This window comes from Serinus canaria, chromosome 5 (genome assembly GCF_022539315.1).
Source record: "Serinus canaria isolate serCan28SL12 chromosome 5, serCan2020, whole genome shotgun sequence".
NCBI classification, from domain to species: domain Eukaryota; kingdom Metazoa; phylum Chordata; class Aves; order Passeriformes; family Fringillidae; genus Serinus; species Serinus canaria.
The window spans coordinates 49,086,462-49,106,818 of record NC_066319.1 but is presented as its reverse complement, the minus strand read 5'-3'; the positions used below and the strand labels follow the sequence as shown (position 1 = coordinate 49,106,818).

At 38.5% G+C, this 20,357-nt stretch overlaps 1 long non-coding RNA gene across 2 annotated transcripts in view; it reads left to right on the top strand.

Moving 5' to 3' along the window:
* The first annotated feature begins 5,103 nt into the window (after window positions 1-5,103).
* LOC127059691 (uncharacterized) overlaps window positions 5,104-20,357 on the top strand; it is a 74,556-nt gene continuing 59,302 nt past the window's right edge. For both annotated transcript variants that reach the window (XR_007777722.1, XR_007777721.1), the window contains exon 1: window positions 5,104-5,260. This is a non-coding gene — a long non-coding RNA (uncharacterized LOC127059691). The remainder of the gene's footprint in view (window positions 5,261-20,357) is intronic.

The window sequence follows — 20,357 nt, the reverse complement described above, 5'->3', positions numbered from 1 at the left end:
TGATAATATTTACCGCAGGTTATGTTGAACCCTCCACCCTCCCCTTAACTGACACACTCACTTACAGACACAAAAGTCAGACCTCAGGAAAGAAAGTGAAGCTTTTAAATATATTTGCCATTGTAGCAGTTCTACTTTCAGAGTCTTCATCTGATTTTCAGAATTCTTAGTGACAAAAGAACAAAATAGAAAGTAAGATTTAATCAAGGTGTTGTTGCTATCAGGTAAATTTTTGGTAAATGTAAATGATTGATATTTAGTAATTAAAAATAAACTCATAAATTCAATAAAAAGCCCTAAGAATGAGTCCCACTTATTTTACTTGGAAATAGATGTGAAATTACAAACTTAGATAAAACTATGGGTCAGACAGATACCTCCCAGAGGCTCTCTGATCCTGGAGATAAATGCAGCTCTTTATCTGCCTTTCTATTTAGTGTCAGAGATCTCTAGACATTGAAGCCTGAGTTCAAGCAAGTGTCCCTATTTCTGTATCAAGGTCTCTTTTGTCTGACCACCAGAGCAGTACCAGAAGACACCTACATTTCTCTAAGTTCCTTAGGAACTGAGCTAGCATTCCAGTACTGCCCATTATTTACAGGTATTATATTTACTTGAGTTTGATATTTGAATTCTAAAAATTCTGGAAGGGTTAGATATCTTTTCATTTAACTTCAGTGAGCAATAATAGTAAGAAATAATTTTTGCTGCAAAATATTTGGGGTAAGGCAATTCCTGACCAAGTCTCCTGCTGCCTTGGGAGACAGACAACAATCACAGAGCCTTTCCTCACCTCTACTACTGATTTTCTGTGAGGTGTTTTGGACAAGTTACTGTTTCTATTATCTTTTGGAAAAGGTTGTCAATAATAAAACTTTTTTTAAACTTTTTCCCCCCCCTCAATCTTTCCTTATTAGATTTGACGTTTTTTAGACTGATGCTGGCTTTTGTGTGTCAGCAGAACTAGGCTATGTAGTATCTTACTCAGAATTTCTAGCCATTCTGTAATACTAGTGATAAGAAGAGTAAATATCTGAATGATTAATTGATGTGAAGAGGAATTTGGAGCGAATCTTAAACCTCTAATGAATCCAAATTGTTTAGATGGCAGTAGTCCAGACATTTAGAGCCATATCTGAATTTCTTTCAAGTATGAAATATTTGGGTATTTCAAGCCCAAAGGACTTAATTATCTTCATGACTAAACTTGTAGTATCTCCATGGAATTGGAAATTCCTCCCTATTTATGCAGTCAAAATAGGGCTGCATGTGAGAACAATGTGAATCAGGAGAGTGGGACCAGGCCATCATGTCTTCACTCTCATGGGCCATGACTTGGGGAATGTGAGTTGCAGAAGCAGCACCATTCAGAGAAGCTGTCCAACATCCCTCTCTGGTCATTTCTGCCTTAGCAGCCACCCAAAGCATATCCATTTAGTCTCTCACTGTTATTCCCCGCTGATAATAGCATTATGTGATTTGAATTTGGACAGAAGGTTCCTTCTTCACACCTCTTCCCAATTTTTCTCTTCCTGTTTCTGGTGTGACAACAAATTTTGGCAACATAGAGTGTCAACTGAGCCAGTATCAGCAATCAACACTATTATTACACTGAATACAGTATCTAGAACCACTGTTATTATGTGTACATATGAGTTGCTCAGGCCTGTGCTTCTGATGCTCATGATTCAGTGTGACAACAAGGAAAAATTTTGGAAAGCTCAGTCTGTGCATCTAAAAGTGGGTGGAAGAAGCTGGGAAGCTGAGGAAGTGTTTCATAATGCATAGGCACTGGAAACTGACTCAGCACGAATGGATACCAGCTATTCTCTGATGCTGAAAAGGACAAGTGAAAGCAAACCTGCAGGGAGGGTTCCAAGACCTTGCTCTGTATTGTGCTGGCTGACCTCCTCAGATGACAGGGCATTGTGGTTTTAGAGATGAACCAGCTTTCTCAATCCCTCAGTTCACCTCACTGACCAGCTGTAAAATTTCAGTCAGTTTTAGTGGCTTCTGCATATGAAGTCTGTCCATTTGGTGACTCGCAATGGGAGAACAGTTTAACATAAAAAATTTTGCCTTTCACCTGTGCTAGAGAGTAATTTTTTTCCCACTTAGGTGTTTTGTTTTGTTTTTTTTTATTTCATTTAATGTTGCCCCTGTGGCACCTACAATATATACACACTTTTACTGGAGCCCCCTTATAGTCCCTGCAGACTGCATTTAGAAGGAGAAGACATTGGGATTACACAGATCTTTCCCTAATCTTTCCCTAATTATAGCAACTGAACTTTGAACTATTTGTTGATCCAGTATTAAAACATCCCCATACATAGAAGAGAACTTTTGAAGATGGCTACACAATCCTATTACATGTTTATTTTGTGGGGAGGACCTACTGTTCTCAAAAGAGTAAAACTGGCTCCTCCCATTAGCAACAAATATATCATCAGCAAGGTCTTTCATGAATTTATGATAAAAATAATGGAAAAGCATTGTTTACTGCTTGATAAAAAATTGTTTTCAGAAGGATGTTCTTTTAAATATTTCATAAGAACATGTTGATTTTAATGATTTTTAAGAGAAACATTTCAGTGACTAATATCAAAATAAAATAATTCATTTCTGCTTTTGTCTTCCAATTTTATCCTTTTAACATTTGTATTTTATTCTGTATTAAAATTTTAGATCTGATATATATATTCAATATTTCAAACTGATCTGGGAGAATTTTTTTTGCTCTACTGAAGCAATTTAACAATATCAAAACAAATGTATTGTTCCACTTATTGGAAATAAATACCTTTAGAAATTCTGTCCTGTTGCCCTGCAAATGTGGAGTTCTGTGTTTTATCCTAGATAGGCACAAAGGGAAACTTGAAAAGTCAGGATTCATTCCACTATTCCTAGGGTGAAAACTGTCTCTTTTCAGAACAAAAATGGGAAAAAAATATCACCGAAAAAAACCAAAAAAAATCCCCAAAACCTCTCTTATGTTGTCTTAGACATTTCACTGGCCTTTGACATTCACTGTACTGTCCAGCTCTGCTCCTTCAGTACTAAGTCTGCTCCTTGTTTTTTGTTTTTCATGAGCCATATACCTAACCATAACAGAACCTTAAATATTAAGAGTTGTTCAAAGACATTTTTTCCACTAACCAAGACATTTCAAAAAACAAACACCAGTCTTTTAAGTTAGGACATTCTATATGAGAGATTACATGTTTGAGAGATAATAAAGTAAAATGCAATTTACCCACTGAATGATGGAATCATGGCCATCAGCATTACACAGAAACACATGTGAATTATACCAGTAAGAGTATTACAACTTTAGGAAAAGAAAGATAGAAAGGGAAAAATAAATTACTTGGCCTGTCATTAGGGAAGCTATAGCAATAGCAGCAGGGAAGAGGGTAAAGAATCCAAAAAATAAAAGACAGAGAAAAGGATAAAATCTGATTAATGGAGTTTGTAGATTGGAGAGCCCATCTGTGGTTCATTTAAACATGAATACCTAATGCAGGGGTAGGCAATCCCTTATAGCACTGACTTCTAGAAACTGTAAAAAAGATCATGCTTTAGTCCTGCTATTACTTTGCCTTGATGATAGCAGAATATGAATGCTGTTTGAAAGATAGTACTATTTCTTTGATACATCAAAAAGCACTCTGCAGTCGACTACTACTTTAGTAGGACACTTATAGTCAAAACCAGTATTTGACTATGCTCCTAATGTCATATTACAATGACAGAAGCTCAAGGTATATCAATTTAATCTTAGTTCAAAAAAATCTTTTAGTTCTGCTGTAGAGAAGTCAAAATGGACTTTTATAGTTTTTCAGCTTGAAATTGGACAACGAACAACTTTTACAGTAAAATTGAAATGCAGAATATGGCTGAAAGGGTAATCATATTCAGATTTAAAAAAATAAAGCACTTGCTACTTATTTGGCACTAAACATTCCAAATAGGAAGATATGCCAATAAGAATGAGATTCCACAATTAAAAATCAAGTCTTCTCACTATAAAAAGATAGTACCTCTGCATTTCTTGTTCACTTGTTTTATAATGTTTAAGGATGATGAATGCTTTGAAACAAGTCTTGATATACATTGATGGAAATGAGAACTAGGCTCATTTCACACATGTTTGGCTGAACAGTTTAGTATGCAGCTCAGTATAACATGAATGAATTTTGAGTCAGCTTGTACTTTTTTAAAATTCATCAGTGTAATCTTTTGTGTTTAAAAAAAAAAAAAAAGTTAAAACAGAAGGTATTCATTTGTAGAGTTACAGAATGTAAAAAGTTCTCACAAAGGATAGGTGTTACCAGCCTCTGGTTTCACCAGATTGTAAAACGAATCCACGGAGTGAGTCATGCAGTTCAGTCACAGTACCTGGCAGCCAATGCATTACTCACAAAGAGATACAGAAATGGAGTGTGCACGCACTCATCACCAAAAAAATGTTTAACAGGTATGCCTGACTTTAAAAATTTCCAAGTCTAGATATAACCCAACTCAGGATTCAACTGTGTAATTTAAACGACTGGCCCTAGAGATCAAAAAAAACATAGTGCAGATTATGCAGGTTTTCTCTACATCTGCACATCCTTTTCAGGGCAGCATTGTAACTGCATGCAAAGACAAAAGGTGTGAAATCATCTTGCTGCAGAAAGCAGGTTTCTTTTCCTGTCAAACACTGCACTTGGAGGCTTCTTGTTGTTCAGTGCTTACAATCTTTGCTATGTTTAGATGGGAACCCTCATCCCAGGAGGAAAACTGCCTTCCAACTTCCTCTTTCTCAGATCTATTGGGACCTCTTAATGTGGCAACAGTGACCAAAAACCCCCAAGCCCTGCTAATTCACAAGTCTGTACAATTTCTCATTTTTCCTTTCCTGTCACAGTTTCAATAATGAAATTCTGTGGAAGATTGTGGAAGTAAACCATCCAGCTCTTTGGTTTGCCTTAGAGTTTGTGGTCGGGTATCAAACAGACGTGTCAAATTACCTAACTTTAATTTCAAGTAATTGGCGAACAGAATTACCCTCAGGGTTGAGGGAATTATAAACAACTCAGCTCCTGGTAATTTTCTCCCCTCTGGATAGAGCCAAGTGGAAATTGCTGCTAGTGGATATGCTACAGCTGCTTGTGACATTCTGAGAAGGTGGATATTTGCAAATAATACAGTTCACTTGACCCTCGCTGCTTGGCAATGAAAGAAAAACAATCTGAAGTACTTTCTTGGGGTTTTGGTAAGCACTATCCTTCTTTGCTGTGATTTCTGCAATGATCATTTAAGTGCTGGTAATGATTTGAGACAATTTTGTTTGAATAAGTTTTCATATGTGCAGCATTAGCCTAATAAAAAGGACAATCCAGACTTGACCTCAAATGCTGCTCTTTAGCTAACATGTTTGCAAAAGTAACATAAAGCTTATACTGACTAGGCAGAAGAAAGATGTAATAATATGTATGATATGCCCTGTATGCATTTTGTTGACCCTAATTGCTGTGAAGGGGGTGATGTGGAAGAATTCCTCATGTTTTCACTTCTCGAAAGATTTTGTGAGAACATATAGCCCAGATGAAGCTCTATTTCTGTAGTCATTTCAAAGGGCCTTATTCTTTTATCCCCTACACTGTATGTCTTTGACTTGAATGGATTTAATTTTGTTTTATGTAGGAAATGTCAACACACTCTCTTCATGGTATTCTCTTCTGGACTCTCAAAATCAAGAAGAGAGGATAATTCAAATCAGTTTGAGATAAATACCTGAGCTCAAGTGGTCCCTTTCAGACTTGATTGGCATTAAGTAGAAACCCAGCAGGTCTGTCAAATCTTTTCTTAGTATAAACCAGTCAGATTACTGGTGATGTCTCCATCCCTAGACTTCATGTGTTGTTCTGTTTCCTCTGCTGCTCTGATCACTGCTGAGACTGATTGGATTTTTGTTGCTTTTATACCAAACTGAACAGCCCATCCACTGGGCCACCTGTCCTCTTAAGGGACTTCTATGAAACAGTCTGTTGACCATAAGACTAACCAGTGGTTACTGAGTCAGGCTCAAATGCAGAAGCAGAGGAACAATGGCCACAGCATTTCGAAGGCCATGTTTAGAAAGCTAGAGTTTCTGGACTGGTACTGCACTTAACAACTTACACATGGCATATATTCAAACCCTCAAACCCTTGAAGAGCACTCTGCAGACACACAAGCCAGAGCTTCATGACTAACTAGTCAGCAAGCACCAGGTGGAATGTTGTGACTATCAGGCCACAGCTCATGGTTAAAGACACTAGGGGTGAGGTTCCCCATGGTCCAACACTGCACTCCTGAGGAGAGCAGAAGAAAAAGTGACATAGTTCACAACAGGTGAGTTAAGAAGGGCTTTCAGCATATTGGTATGTAATTAGCAAAGGCGTAATTTGGTCAAAATTTGTAGATCCCATATTTTGTGGAACAGTTAAGTATATCAGAGCTCTAAAGGAAAGAAAAAAACCTTTAGGAAGAGCAAAATATTCAGTAAACTCTACTTACTATTGCTGTGATTTTTACATGCTGAATTGTTACTGTTTTTAAGATGAAACAGACTACTGGGGGGAAAAATTTAGGGGCTTAATTTTATGTTCTGTATCTCCTTTTAAGACTCTTGTTAAGGGATGAAGGCAACCAAGAACCACACTGTAAGGCATTGCGCAGCTGTGCCTTGAAATTTTTATTTCAAATAAAAATTGAATTTGAATTCTTATATTACAAGAGATGAAAGGCATTACTGTGTTGACTTCTACATCAAATCCTGCAGTAATGAAGAGTGGCAATCCAGGCTCTCTCACTGAACAAAATTTGGGTTTGCATGATGAAGTGATTCTTTCAAGCTAAGGAGAGATGAGATATGAGATTTTTTACTTTCTGATGCCACAGGACATTCAGTGTCTTACTAGTTCAACAGGTTTTAGTCTCAACTGCTTGTCAGGGCCTGTACATTGCCTCCATTTTGTCTGGTAACTGTTCATAATTTAAGCTGGGATTGTTTTCTTTTATTTGCAAATGGTCTCTGCCTTCCCCTGTTTAGAGTGCCACCCATAAGTGTCTGTGTGAGTGTCTGCTAATGCTTTAGTTATCCACAGAGCTCTATCTACAGTGCTCTTGCAAGCACAGAAATCCGTCCATAAGGACAGTGATATTTGTGAAGGTTTTGTGGGCATGTCTCTAAGGAAAGCAAAAAACATCTCATGGTCAGTTTCTGTGGGTTTCAGAAGGCACATGAGAGGCTGAGAGTCAAACCTTGGGCTTGCAGATATGGTTTTATTCCAGTTGAGATCAACGGGCAGATAGAGGTTTGGCCCCAGGTGTTTTGAGCCTTTCCTTCCTTTTTAACTACAGCTCGTCTTATCACCCCCAAACTGTTTCAAGCCCATCAGCTTTTAACTGTGGGAAACAGTGAACAACTGAGTGAAACCCTGCCTGTTTGTGAGTGTCTGCACCACTTACACCTCAGCCCCACTTCCTTCTGGCAGTACCTGTTAGCAGCACATGGCCCATCTTTAGTGCACCAAAACCTCTTGGTAGGTGCAGAATAGCATTTGGGCTCAAGTGCCTGAGCTCTGACATTTCTTTTTCAGTTGGTAAAAGCTCTCTTTGGAGCTTTCAGTTATTTGATTTTTTTTTCCTTTTTTTATTTATTACTGAGCTATCTGTGAGGCGACAAAACTCACTCTGGGATTTTCAAGCTTCAAGAAAGCTATAAGGCAGGAGGTTCTGCAAATTGAAGTCTTTCCTCTTTATTTTTCTTCTATTTTGTTACTCACTTACAACTTAATGTTAAAAATTCTTACCTATAAAATCTTAGTTCTAGTGGCATATTTTCTCCAAACACTGTGTAAAGCCTCTGAAATGTAAGAGTGGCTTAAAAAGTAAGATAGGTTTCTTTGTTTACAGTGATTTTAGAGTTTCTATTCATCAAAATTTGAAGCTCTATTTGTTCAATTCATGCTAAAACCATTTTTTTCTATACTGAGATTTAAAATGCTTCTGAAAGCACTTGAGGCCGGTAGTTACAAATGTAAAACTACAGAAAAACTCACAATGAAACTCTCACAACTATCAGCAGGTTTCTCAGGTTAATAAGCAGAAATTTTTCATCAAGAAAAATTAAAAAAACCATGAAAGGACAAGCAGTTTTATAGTTTATGCTCAGCATTACCAGTTTTACAAAAAGATAACTAGTGTACATTTAATTTTAAATTAACATTAAAAAGTAAGTTTTAGTTTAATTCAGTTCTCTGGTTTACCTCAGTCTCTTGGTTTATACAGAAGCCTTAGCAGTGGCTATGTCTTCTGATTTCCCCAGATCTGGTTGTTCTGATTTGATATGCAAGTTCTATAACTTGATATGAGTCATTTCTCCTGAGGAATACAGTGATACTCTTTCATTGAGAAAATATCCTTTTTTCCTCCTTCTACTGTACCCATTTTAAGGTTAGTCAGAAAAATAAGTGTTAAATAAAAAACCTCACAGCAGTTATGTTTGCAGGGTCATAGAATCATTAAGGTTGGAAAAGACCTTTAGGAACATCAAAGACAACCATCAACAAATCACTGCCAAGTCCACCACTAACCCATGTTCCCTAAGCACCACAACTATATTTTAAAATATCTTCACGGTTGGTGCCTCCATCACTTTCCTGGGCAGCCAGCTCCAAGGCTAGACCACCATTTCAGTGAACAAAATTTTCCTAATGTCCAATCTAAAACTCCCCGGCACAATCTGAGGTTATTTCATCTTGATCTATAGCTATTACCTGGGAGAAGAGACTGACACTCACCTGGCTACAACTTCCTTTCAAGCAGTTGGAGAGAGTAAAGAGGTCCGCCCTGAACCTTCTTTTCTCCAGGGTGGACAACCCCAGCTCCCTCAACCACTCCTCACAAGTGCTTCACCAAACTTTTAGATTCCCTTTTCTGAGGGGCTTCAGCACCTCAATGTTTTGCTTGAAGTGAGGGGCCCAAAACTGAACACAGGATTCAAGGTGGAGCCCCACCATTGTTGAGTATGATCTCTGTCCTGGCTGTGCTGGACTGACTATTTCTGGTCTAAGACAAGGTGCCATTGACCTTCTTGCCACCTGGACACACTGTCCAGGTAGACAACATCCACAGCCTTCCCCTCATCCACTAAGCAGTTCATCTTGTCATAGAAAGAGAGGAGCTGTCTTTCCCAAACCCTTGCTGGGCCTGATCACCTGGTTGTCCTGTTTGGGCTGTGTGATGGCACAAAGATGATGTGCTCCATCACCTTCCTTGGCACCAAGGTCAGGCTCACAGGCCTGTCAGTTCACCAGATCTTCTTTCTGACTTTGCAGATGGGTGTTATATTTGTCAGCTTGCAGCTGGGATCTTGCTGGTAAGACAGGACTGATGATAAATGATGGAAAATGGCTCTGTGAACACTTCTGCCAGCTCCCTCAGCACCCTTGGGTGGATCCCATCCAGTTCCATTGACTTGTGCATGTCTAGGTGGTGCAGCAGGTTGCTGACCTGTTCTCCTTGGATTATGGGAGCTCCATTCTTCTCTCCATCCTTGTCTTTCAATCTTAAGGAGCTGAGTGCCTGTGGATAACTTGTCTTAAAGTTTGAGGGAAAGAAGGCATGAATTACCTGAACCTTTTCCTTATCCTTTCTCACTGTATTTCCCCCTGCATCCAATAAAGGATGGAGATTTTCCTTATCCCTCTTTCTGGTGCTGGTGCATTTATAGAAATATTTTTATTGTCTTGTATGGCAGTAGGCAAATTAAATTCTAATTGGGCTTTGGCTCTTCTAATTTTCCCCCTACACAACCTCATGACACCCCTTTAGTCTTTTCTGAGTGGTCTGCTCTTTCTACCCAAGGTCAGAAACTCTCCTGTTTTCCTGAGATCCAGCCAAAGCTCTGTTCATCCACACTTGTTACCCTGAACCAGAGAGGTTCAGAGAGGTAATAACTTACCAAGATGTTCACAGAAGTGTTTTTAGCTTGTCAGCACTGATTAGTGGCATTCTTGTAGTGTAAACATGAAAATATCTTCTGTCTGAATCCCACCAATTTAATAGAGGACATGAGGGCTGATGAAGAGTACTCATTTTGATCTCCTTGAGAATGAAACCACAGTATTCTTTCCAATTCTAGCACAGTATATTTATCTGTTCTTTCAGTCAGGAAGACAGCATTATGACATCGTTGAGCCATGTTTAGTCATACACATTTTAGAAAAGGTTGAGTTTTTTCCTTTGATAAATGTTTTTTTCTGATTGTGAGAGAACACAAACTCTGCTCTGCTTTGAGAACATTTAATATTTCATGTTGGAAAGCAAATTAAAGATCTCCAAAGGTGTAAACATCCTACTGGATAACAACAAAGAAAACAAATTCTTATAGCACACAATAAAGCCAGGGTGTGGAGAAAGACAGCAACACAGAAATATTGAGACTCACGTGATGTCAAATTATCAGCCACTCTCTTCTGTCCGTTCAACTGGAGACCAAATATTGTGGCTCTTCATAAAAGGGGCCTGAATTAAGATATAAACAACTGAAGTTACTGGAATATAGTGCTTGAAACAAATATGACTAGGCAAATAGAGGGGGCAGTAAGCAAAGTGAAATATCAAAAAATATTAAGAAGCTAAAACCAAAAAAATCCTTGACATATCACTAACAGGTGAGAAACTCTCCACAGCATAGCAATTCTCCATGCACAGAAACTTCACCTTCAATGATCTTTTTAGTCTATATTGTGTATATTATTTACATCTGATCTTTCAGTTAGTAAAACAAAAAAGCACCATCTGCCCAACCGCACTTTCCTTCCAGGAAATTGAAATGAGAACGGATGTTGTCTTTCGTGCTTATTTTCATTCTTTATTTCATGTTTAACTCTTTGTACAGTCAGCATACACTGAAAAAGAAATGCAAACTAACATAATCCTTAGAAACTCTTTCCCAATGCACACAGAAAAGGGAGAAGGAAAATTATAAAAAAAAAGACTGGCATAGAAACATCAAATAAATCCAACCTGAAGTAGATTTCCATGCAGAGTTATCACAATTAGAAGATGGGGACATTGTGTTCCTTGGCAGCTGTTTTTTCTTATAATGTATATTAGTCAAGAAGATAGAAAACAACAGCACAAGAGAATAGTTGATTAATCAAGGAGTCATCACCCCTTAGAATAAGATACATGCTCTACCTTTACGATTTCTGAAATGTTAGGGGTAACAGAAAGCCCCATCTCTCCTCCCATTCCCCAAATAAGCAAGGTTATGTGTTTGTGCTTATGTATTTAAGCATATATGTTAAAAAGGGGAAGAAAGGCTTCCAGTTATATATTGATGTGTAGGTATGGCAGCATGGCTACATAGACTGAGTTGTTGTGGTAGCTGGAATTTTTACGGCAGTTCTCAGAAAATTCTTCAACATCTGCCTCCTGTCCTTTTTTTTTTTTTTTTTTTTTTTTGTTAATGTTGTTATTCCTTGTGTAGTTACAATTAAGGAGCAACATGCCTATCAGGCATAAATAGTCAGGCTGCAATCATATTCTCCAGGGAATGCTGCTCTTCCCATATTCCTTTTACAGAAAATATCTGTACACATGCAGTTCAATCCCCATGTTTGTCTGATCATCTGCGAGTGTCTATGAAGAAAGGAGGGAGGATGATGAATTGCCTCAATGCTCCTCTCCACACTGGGGTAGACAGAGACTGTTTTTGACAATAAGTTTACATGAGGACAGCCACAGATCTGCTCAAATCTACCCAGTTACCACAGCAGTTTACTACGAGCTGCTCCAGTGATGCACCAGTGTCACGCTTTGTCTTCACCTGAGTGCCCCCCACCCGGGCTGACATGATCCCTTCTTTAGCAGGTATGGAGGTTCCCCTCTCTGAGTGCCTGTGCATTAAGCACACCTCCTAGTGGTTGTGGCACGGGAGGCCAGAGATGGCTGCAAACACCAACACAGGGCTGCACTGAATGAATGGCAGCTGTGAATGATGGGCTGCTCCTTCCCTTTGCCCTTCTGGACTGTCTGCTTTCCCCTTGCCTGAAATATCAACTTGTGAATTACAGCCCCAGTTACCATTCACAGTATGCTCAGGAATTGGTTGTAATACTGAAAATTGCCTACTAATTATTTTGGGGGTTTGTGAGAATTCTAATTGCAATCCCAAAAGGCTTTGCACAAAATGCAAAAATTTATTCTGGTATCAGAAAAAGAGGACAGTTTTGAGAAAATGGTCCATTTGTTTTCAGTGCCTGCTTTGACACAGCTGTCCTGTGTGACCTCAGATATTTTTTTTAGGGACTTGATTTTCTGGGTTTTTTTTTGCCTAAATGGTTCAACACAAGTCCCAAAGAAAGACTTTAACAAGCAAAAAGCAAAATGTATTAGTGCAGATGTGAAATCATACATAATAGACTTACTGCTTGGAGAACCCATGCCAGATATATACCCAAGTCTCTGTTTCTCTGAGGTTTGGGTATAGATCCTAAAATGTATTTTGAATCCGAAATCCTATAAAAAAACTATTTGAAATAAATTAGGCGTCTAAGTACTTTTGAGATGTAGGTTCCTAGACCTTCATTCCCCATGTCTAAAATATAGATAATAGATGCTCTTTCTTACCCAGATGGCCTAAGGATATTCATTAATCACATTAAAATTGTGAGGTGCTCAGCTACTATAAATAGAGGAGTTTCATGATCTTCAAGATGGTGGTTACCTAGGAGATATATAGATCAACATATCCCTGCTTTGCTTTGCCATTCCTTGGAGATAGCATGGCCATGCTTTTTAGTGATCAGCAACTTCCAGCTTTTACTGCTGCTCTGGTAAGTGCCAAAACCACAAGTAGAGCACAGCTACAGAAGACATAGAAGCTCTGGTTTTTAATTTGGTGACTTTCCCCCTCCTCTCTTTCCCATCAATGTAGAAAGTCTCAACTCTCTGCATTATCAATTAGTAGGCTTTAAAATGCCCTTTTGGAAATTTTAACATTTTTATTTTTAATTGGAGGAGGGCAAAGCAAAAAACTTGCAAAGCTATCTAGTTCTATGCTGATCTTTAGCTCAATGATAAACAACTCTGCTCACTTAAATCAATTTTATGTAAAAACAACAGTGAAGGCTGAGTGTTTTGCATGTCGAGAACCTTTTTGATGGAGAAGCTGTGCAGCAGAGGAAGCAGATATTTGGATTGCCTCTCGAATCGGGATGTACCACTGTACTGAGAATTGCTCAGCTCTATGATATAGACCCTGAGCTGCTAACAGATATCCTTCTTTAGCTACAAGACTGTGCTTTTGGAGTAAAGAAGATCACAACTCCATCTGTACTGTTGCTGTGATGTACTGAGTGGGAGTTGTGTACAGGACAGTGAGAACTGTGAAGTTCGAAAGTGGCCATGGATTTATTATAAAGAGAACTCTCGAGCTGTTTGGTGGTGGTTTGTTTTTCTTTTTTTTTAAGCTTATCTTGAATGAAGCTTTTAAAGTTTTTGATGTGCTCAGTTAACTATCCGAAAAATTGTTTTACTTCTTTTTTTTTTTTTACTTTTAGTGCTAAATAGAATCCCAAGAGCAAATATACCATGTAATGTGGCTTTTTTTTTTCTTTATAATGACACTTGTGGAAAATAAGTGGAAAACATCTGGTAAGAAAGACTAACAATATGAGATTTATATGCCAGCATCGCAAACTCAGATGCTTCCTTTTGCAGGTTGACTATCACTGAGTTGGTAAACAAGGATAGATCCTAAAGAAGTTCATAGAAAGGATCTGAATCTCCTTAGTTGAATTTTATGTTCCTAATGGAGAGTTTTAGAGATTTAAAGCCATTTACAATGTTGATATGGGCATGGATCTGATTCAAATAGGATTTTCAACTCCTTATGGAAAAATGTGAGGAAGCATATACCTGGACAAACCAACAGCTGGGCCATCCCAGTGCTCTGTCCCCAGGCACCACAATCAATACTGCTGTTTAGGGAAGTCCCAAAAAATGTGGCAGCATCTTGCAATCCAGTCCCATCCACAATGATTGGATTAGGGCTATTAGAGGGTACACCTTCACCTAATCCATTTAGCATCCCTTTTTGGACCTGTGGTCCGTGATAAAACAGCCAGATTTAAAGCCCCTTAAAAAAAAAAAATGAAATCCTCTGGGGGAAACCCTGGCAAGCTCCTTTAGTCTGCCAGCACTGCTGGGTGCAGCTCTAATGCAGGAGCTGCAGCCTCTCGGTGCAGCCGGAGCGGCGCGGCGTCGCTGCCGTGTGAATGAGCTGTGCCAGCACCGCGGCGGCTGCGCTGCTCTGTGCTCAGAGACACATCAATACTGGGTACAGCGTGTTAGCAAAACAGAATGGAAATCTTTCAGGTGAAGAATGGCTTCACTGATTGCTTTGCTCTGCCAGAATGGGGTGTGTTTTCAGGCATTCTGATAAATGTGTGCTATTTTTCAGCCATTCAGTGTGAAGTGCTGTAGGTTTCATATAAACTTTTATTGCTCACCACAGGCATGGAAGGATTGATTACATTATTTGGGGATTTCCTAACTTCTGAGGCTGCCTCTTTAGCCAGCCTTAATACAGGGTACAGAGGGAAAAAATGCTACAGTGCTACTGAGTAGCCTGCTTTCTACCTTTGCATTTTAGGGATCAGGCCTTCTGGTTTGGAATGGGGCAGACAACACCCAGACTCATCCACATGAGTTCTGATCATCTCCAATGCCTGAATGCAGCTGAACTGCTAGTGATGAGTGTTATGATGTTCTGCAGCTATAGGGAATAAGAGACAGGATTTAGGGGTTAATTCATTCTCTTATACTTCGGTCAAAGGAAAAGGAAGCAGAAGGGTGATTGTGGAATTGAGGTGCTGGTGCTGTCTCAGGCATACAAGACAGTTTTGGTGAGTCTATGCTGAAATCTCCTTCATGTAGGGAAATCAAGGGCAGCTGATAACTTTTTTGAGGCAAACAGCTTAATATGATCATGTGGCAACTGCTCTGAGTGGGGCACATACATGCTGAGTCCTAACAGCTAACTCTTAGTGAATTTGTAAAATACCTTAGGGTTTCTGAATCAGTTACTGGAGATATCACCTCTCTCCAGTTGTGACTTAATGAACTAATCATGTTTCACCCATTCCCTTTTGCATTTTCAGACCTCAGGGTTACTAGAACTCAGTTTTACCAGTTCTCCTGTCACATATTCAGCCGGGAATTTTGCTTTTCTTTATAACAATTTTTACTTTATCTCTAGGGACAAACATAAAAAAACCAAACTTTTATTCTGATATAAATTTCTTTTAATTTTTAGTAGGACTAGCTATGGCCCTCCCAAAGCCACCAACCTGGATTTCAACTAAATTAGAACTTGAATCTACTCAAATTGTACTGTAATTTCATCCAGCTTTCTTCTCACTGGTATTTATTAGCTATGAAGCACTCTAGTCTATTCTTGATTACTGGGAAAATGTAAGAAATATCTCCCTTAAAACGAATGTTGCATTCGTTGGTAAAAATCTAGCAAAAAGAGACTGGTGCCCTAGGCATTCTGAACAATACAGGCTTTCAATAAATAAATAATTCTATTCAATTAGAACAAGTGTCTTTCCTGATGTACCATAATTTCTAATTTCTTTAATAAGCATACTTGGGAGGTGTTTATCATAAGTGATCCTCAATGAAATCTTAAAGGAAGGTTCTGTCAGAAAGCAGAAGTTGTGATGTCACTTTACTGCCAGGGAGAGTGGTGTAAAGCTCCAAGACAATTCCAGTTCAGAATCAGCTTGCAGAGCTGATGTTATGTATGGAAATGTGAGCTTGGACTACATAGGACCCTCTTTCCTGGAAATGCTTTGCTCAGAGACACAGTGGGCAAAGAACAAGATAAGGAGCTAGGGAAATATGTAAATCCTGTGCTACTGATGGCTTCAGCAGAGTGCAAGGTCACTGAGGATGCACTAAAGTTGTTTGTAGCAGCCTTGGCTAGCTCTGCACACTCCCAGACTCCCATCAGGGAAGCCACAGCCACAGCCCAGCACAAACAACACTGAGCCAACTGGCTGTGCAATGGTCTGTTTAAGTCTCTGAGCCTAATATTTCCTACTGGCTAGTTGCCTCTGAAGGTTTAGCAACAGCCCCTGTGCACTGATATGGGGATAGAATTTATGCTCTATCTACTGGCCTGAGAACAGAATTTTCCTCATACATTCCTGGCATCTTTGTCGCCTTCCAACCTAATACTACACCCCTAACTCAATCCAAAATTCAGGGTGACTCAACAGACTTGCATTAAAACCCCTGAGGGAAGTTCACCATCTTGTTTTTCTGCCTGAATAGATATGTGGGAGGGTAACAATGTGTTGAAAAGTGAGAACATTTAGGCACAGAATCTTCCCAAGAGTGAGCGCACACACTGCCTACCAAAGCAGCTTGAGGGCAGAATCTGGCCCTTAAATATTAGCAGGCATCTGGGCAAACAAAAACAGTTTAGCTTAAACTGCCTCCATTTCTCCTGCTCAGAAAGACTTCAGTTGACAATGTCAATTTTTGATCAGATTCTTACCCTTCATTTCCTCTGAGGGGGATTTGTAGTCTCCCTTGAAACCAGTCAGCAACTCAAACTGAGATTTGCAGGATACAAACCAGACTTGTGCTAATGCCCCAAAACTCAGATCTGGATCTAGGTTTCAAATGGTGAGACTGAGAATGTGGTAAGAAGCCACCTAATCCAAACCCATATAAATCTATATATCTCCTTTTTTGTTTGTTTGTTTTTTAACTCATCAATACACTACATTGATTTCAGCTTATAGAAATTCCTTTAGACATTTTTCATGATAGATTAATTTGACTTTGTCTCATTAGTTACTCCTCACATGCTGACTCACATGGGTGTCCAATATTTTGTACAGAAATTCTTCACTCAGCCCTAAAGGAGAGTTCATCTCTACAGTGTGCACTGTGCCACAGCCAGCAAAGGGGGAAAAGAAAAGAGAAAGAAAGCAGAGATTCAGAGAAAGTGGTGCTATTTCTTGCCATACAGAGTTGCCAAGTACTTTTCATTTACATAAATGACTTAATGATGATTGTATGATATTTAAAATTACTGCCACCCACCAGAGATGCCTTGAAACTTTTATCAATATGTCACTTTTACTATCTATTTGATTGTAAAAAATGCAGAGATCATTGGGAAAAACGTAGCTTGTTTTCAGTCCCTAAAACCAAACTCTGTGACCCTTCTGGATTAAAATAAAAAAGTAGCAACAAAATACTTCTACTAGTATCAACATGATTTACATTTACATGAAGAAATAAGCTGTTTCACACAATGGAAACAAGCAATAAACTAGGACAAGAACTGTGACCAGCCTGGGACCTATCAAAGACCCCTCTGGACCTGGCAGGAATCTCCTTTTTCTATCTCAGGGACAATCTCCCTGCCATCCCCCCCAGGTCCAATTACCTTTTTAAATTCATATCTAGAACCACAGGCTGCCTCATGGGATTAAGCACAGTATGCTTTGCAAATTGAAAATAAGATTGCTGTTAGGAATATATACTTGCCTCTATGATTGCAGCAACAAACAATGGCAAAACACTCATTTACATCTATTATAACAGTGAAACAAAGCCCAGGATTTTCTTTGTGTTATAGGCAAGAGATAAATCTGCAAAAGTGAGATTCTAAGAGGTGTAGGCTCTAATGAGGGAGATTCTCTTGCAGAGCAGGTATCTGGCAGGATGACATCAACTCAAAGTTATGAGAATTCAGTATATCATTAAATTTATTTACCATAAAATGGATTGAGCTTATTTTTAATAGTAAAACTATTCATAAGGAGAGGAAGTTTAGATATATCTGTGGGTTGGATGGCATTTGTGTGGGGTGAAAAAGTGCAGAGCAGTTGCAACAGAAATCTAGTGATGCCTGGGTCTAGGATTTTTAAAGGTGTTTTATCTAGTAGAAATGAATACACCATTTACAAATTGAAAATAACTCTGTAAACTCAGATAAGATTGTCTTGGTAATATTTTACCAAGGAAGCAGCTCACCACTGCTTACTTTCAATTAGCCATCTAAATCATAGCCTATACAAAAAGCAATCCCTGCTGCCTTGCAAGTAATAAAAGGGGGAAAAAGGAAAAAAAAAAAAAAGAAAAGAAAGTTAGACTAGTTCCTAAGAGTCTTGATTCATGTTGCTGAATATGGAAGATCTGTAATCTTCCCCTTGGAGTCTATAGTTTAATGTAACTGCTTGAAAGTACTTCCCTTCTGCTGCTGGCAAAGATTTTTTTTTTCTGAAATGAATGGTGATACATTATAGATAAACCTTCACGATTAATTTTGTTTTGACTTTAACTTCTGAATAAGAATATAAGCTCCAAAGTAGTTTCTCCCCAGATAGTAACTATGCTGTTATTTTTGGATCATATTGTAGTAGACATTTAGAGAAGCATAAATTTAGAATAAAAAATAAATTTGATTGTCATCAAAAGTTTTAGCTGTAAGATAAAAGGTGGCATTTTTTATTATTAGTTATCTGCAATGAATAATGAATAAGCAAGTTCTTTGGAATCAGTATTCAACTTCACTGGCTTCTGTCTACAAAACCCACAGAAGTAAAAGTCTTGAAGGGTTGATTGGTCAAACTCAACATATTTAATATGTATCTACACATTTTCAGTGATCCACTGGTAGTATGTTTGTAAATTTGAGGAGCCAAGTAGGATGGCATAAGAGCCCCTGCTGTGACAGTGACTTTGTGAGGGACCGATGCTGCATGAAAATGAGAATTTTGACAACTTCAATAACGTGAAGACATAGTTAAGAGCCTGAAGAATAGACAGAGTTGTAAATCACTCTATGTAGCATGTTTGCAGCAGCTAAACCTGGTTCATGCATTTCTCTGTAAATTAGTTTCCCTTCCTTCTCTCTGACTGTTTTATAACTAAAGTTGTCTTTGTTTTCGCCCAGTTCTTCAATTTCTACTTTAGGCTTTTTCTCATTTTTGCTGAAAAGCATTTAACCTGGCCTTACTGGCTGAAAACTGACTTGAACCTTTCATCTGTTGTGTTTTTTGTTTCTTTTCTTCATTGGTTCTGGGAAGAGTTTTAAGACAGGGAGAATATCCAGATCGTCTGAATTGTCTGAATTATCAGCAAAGCTCCACCAGTTTCACCGACAAGGAAGAATTTTTTATTTAAAGCAATATTAAAATTGAAAATTACCTGTGTGCCATTACACAATATCTATAACATATTGTATAAAATGGCTTTTGGAAAGCCTGGTGCTATCAAATACACCTGAATGACTTTACCTGCCTTTATAAAAGGAAGAACAGTGGTTGCACCTCCCTGAATGCCGTTAGCCCCAGGCAGGAAAGGAGTTTTTCACTCTCCATCATTGTCTTCTCTGTAATAGTGATTTACTACTAGCTAAGCACATGCCCAGCATTTTGAAGCTGGTGGAGTGTCCCATTGAAATCAAGAGGTTTGATATATACTGGAATTATTCCTTGCTGACAAGTCAGGTTGATGTTTCACTACCTTGTTGAAGAAAGATCTAATTATTGAAGAATAATTTGATCAGCAAATTGGTCACTTGAGACAGGGAAACAGGGAAAGAGTGTTTGGGGTTTTTTTGCATTACTTTTTTTTTTTTACTTAAGAGATTCCAATTTTACCGTAATGAATTGGATGTTTTTTCCTTAAAGAAAAGTAAATTTTACATAAACCTTCAGACAAATTCAGAAACTTCAAATTTCTACTACATCTGTAGATTCCCCATGATTTTTGGCCTGAATAATTTTTTTGTATGACTTCACTGAAGCTCCATCTACACCTGCAGGTGAATCTATTGCTCAGATTATGGTAATAGTTTCTTCTGCTACAAAGATGCTGGAAACAACTAAAATATTGCTGTGAGTGCTACCTGAAGTGCACCTTGCAAAGCTTTGCTTGCTAAGCACTGGACATTTGCAGCCACAGGCATTGATCATAACCAGCCTCAGGGTCAGGTGTGTGGTGCAGGTGAGCTTCAACTGATCCTAATACCTAAAAACTGCTGTTTGCTACTTCTGTGGCTTTCATAGTGCACAGGACCATTGTGCAAAAGCAAAGACAGGCAAGGGGAACTATATAAAAATGCAGTAAAAATTTATTTTATAAATAATCTTTGTATGCCTCATGAAAAACAGAAGCCCTGTAAGGCTGTTGTAAATAGTCCACTGCAGATATTCACTTGGAGGATAGAGAGAGCTAATTCTTCAAGCACAGTTGTTTGGAAGGTGAGAAGAGCTAGAACT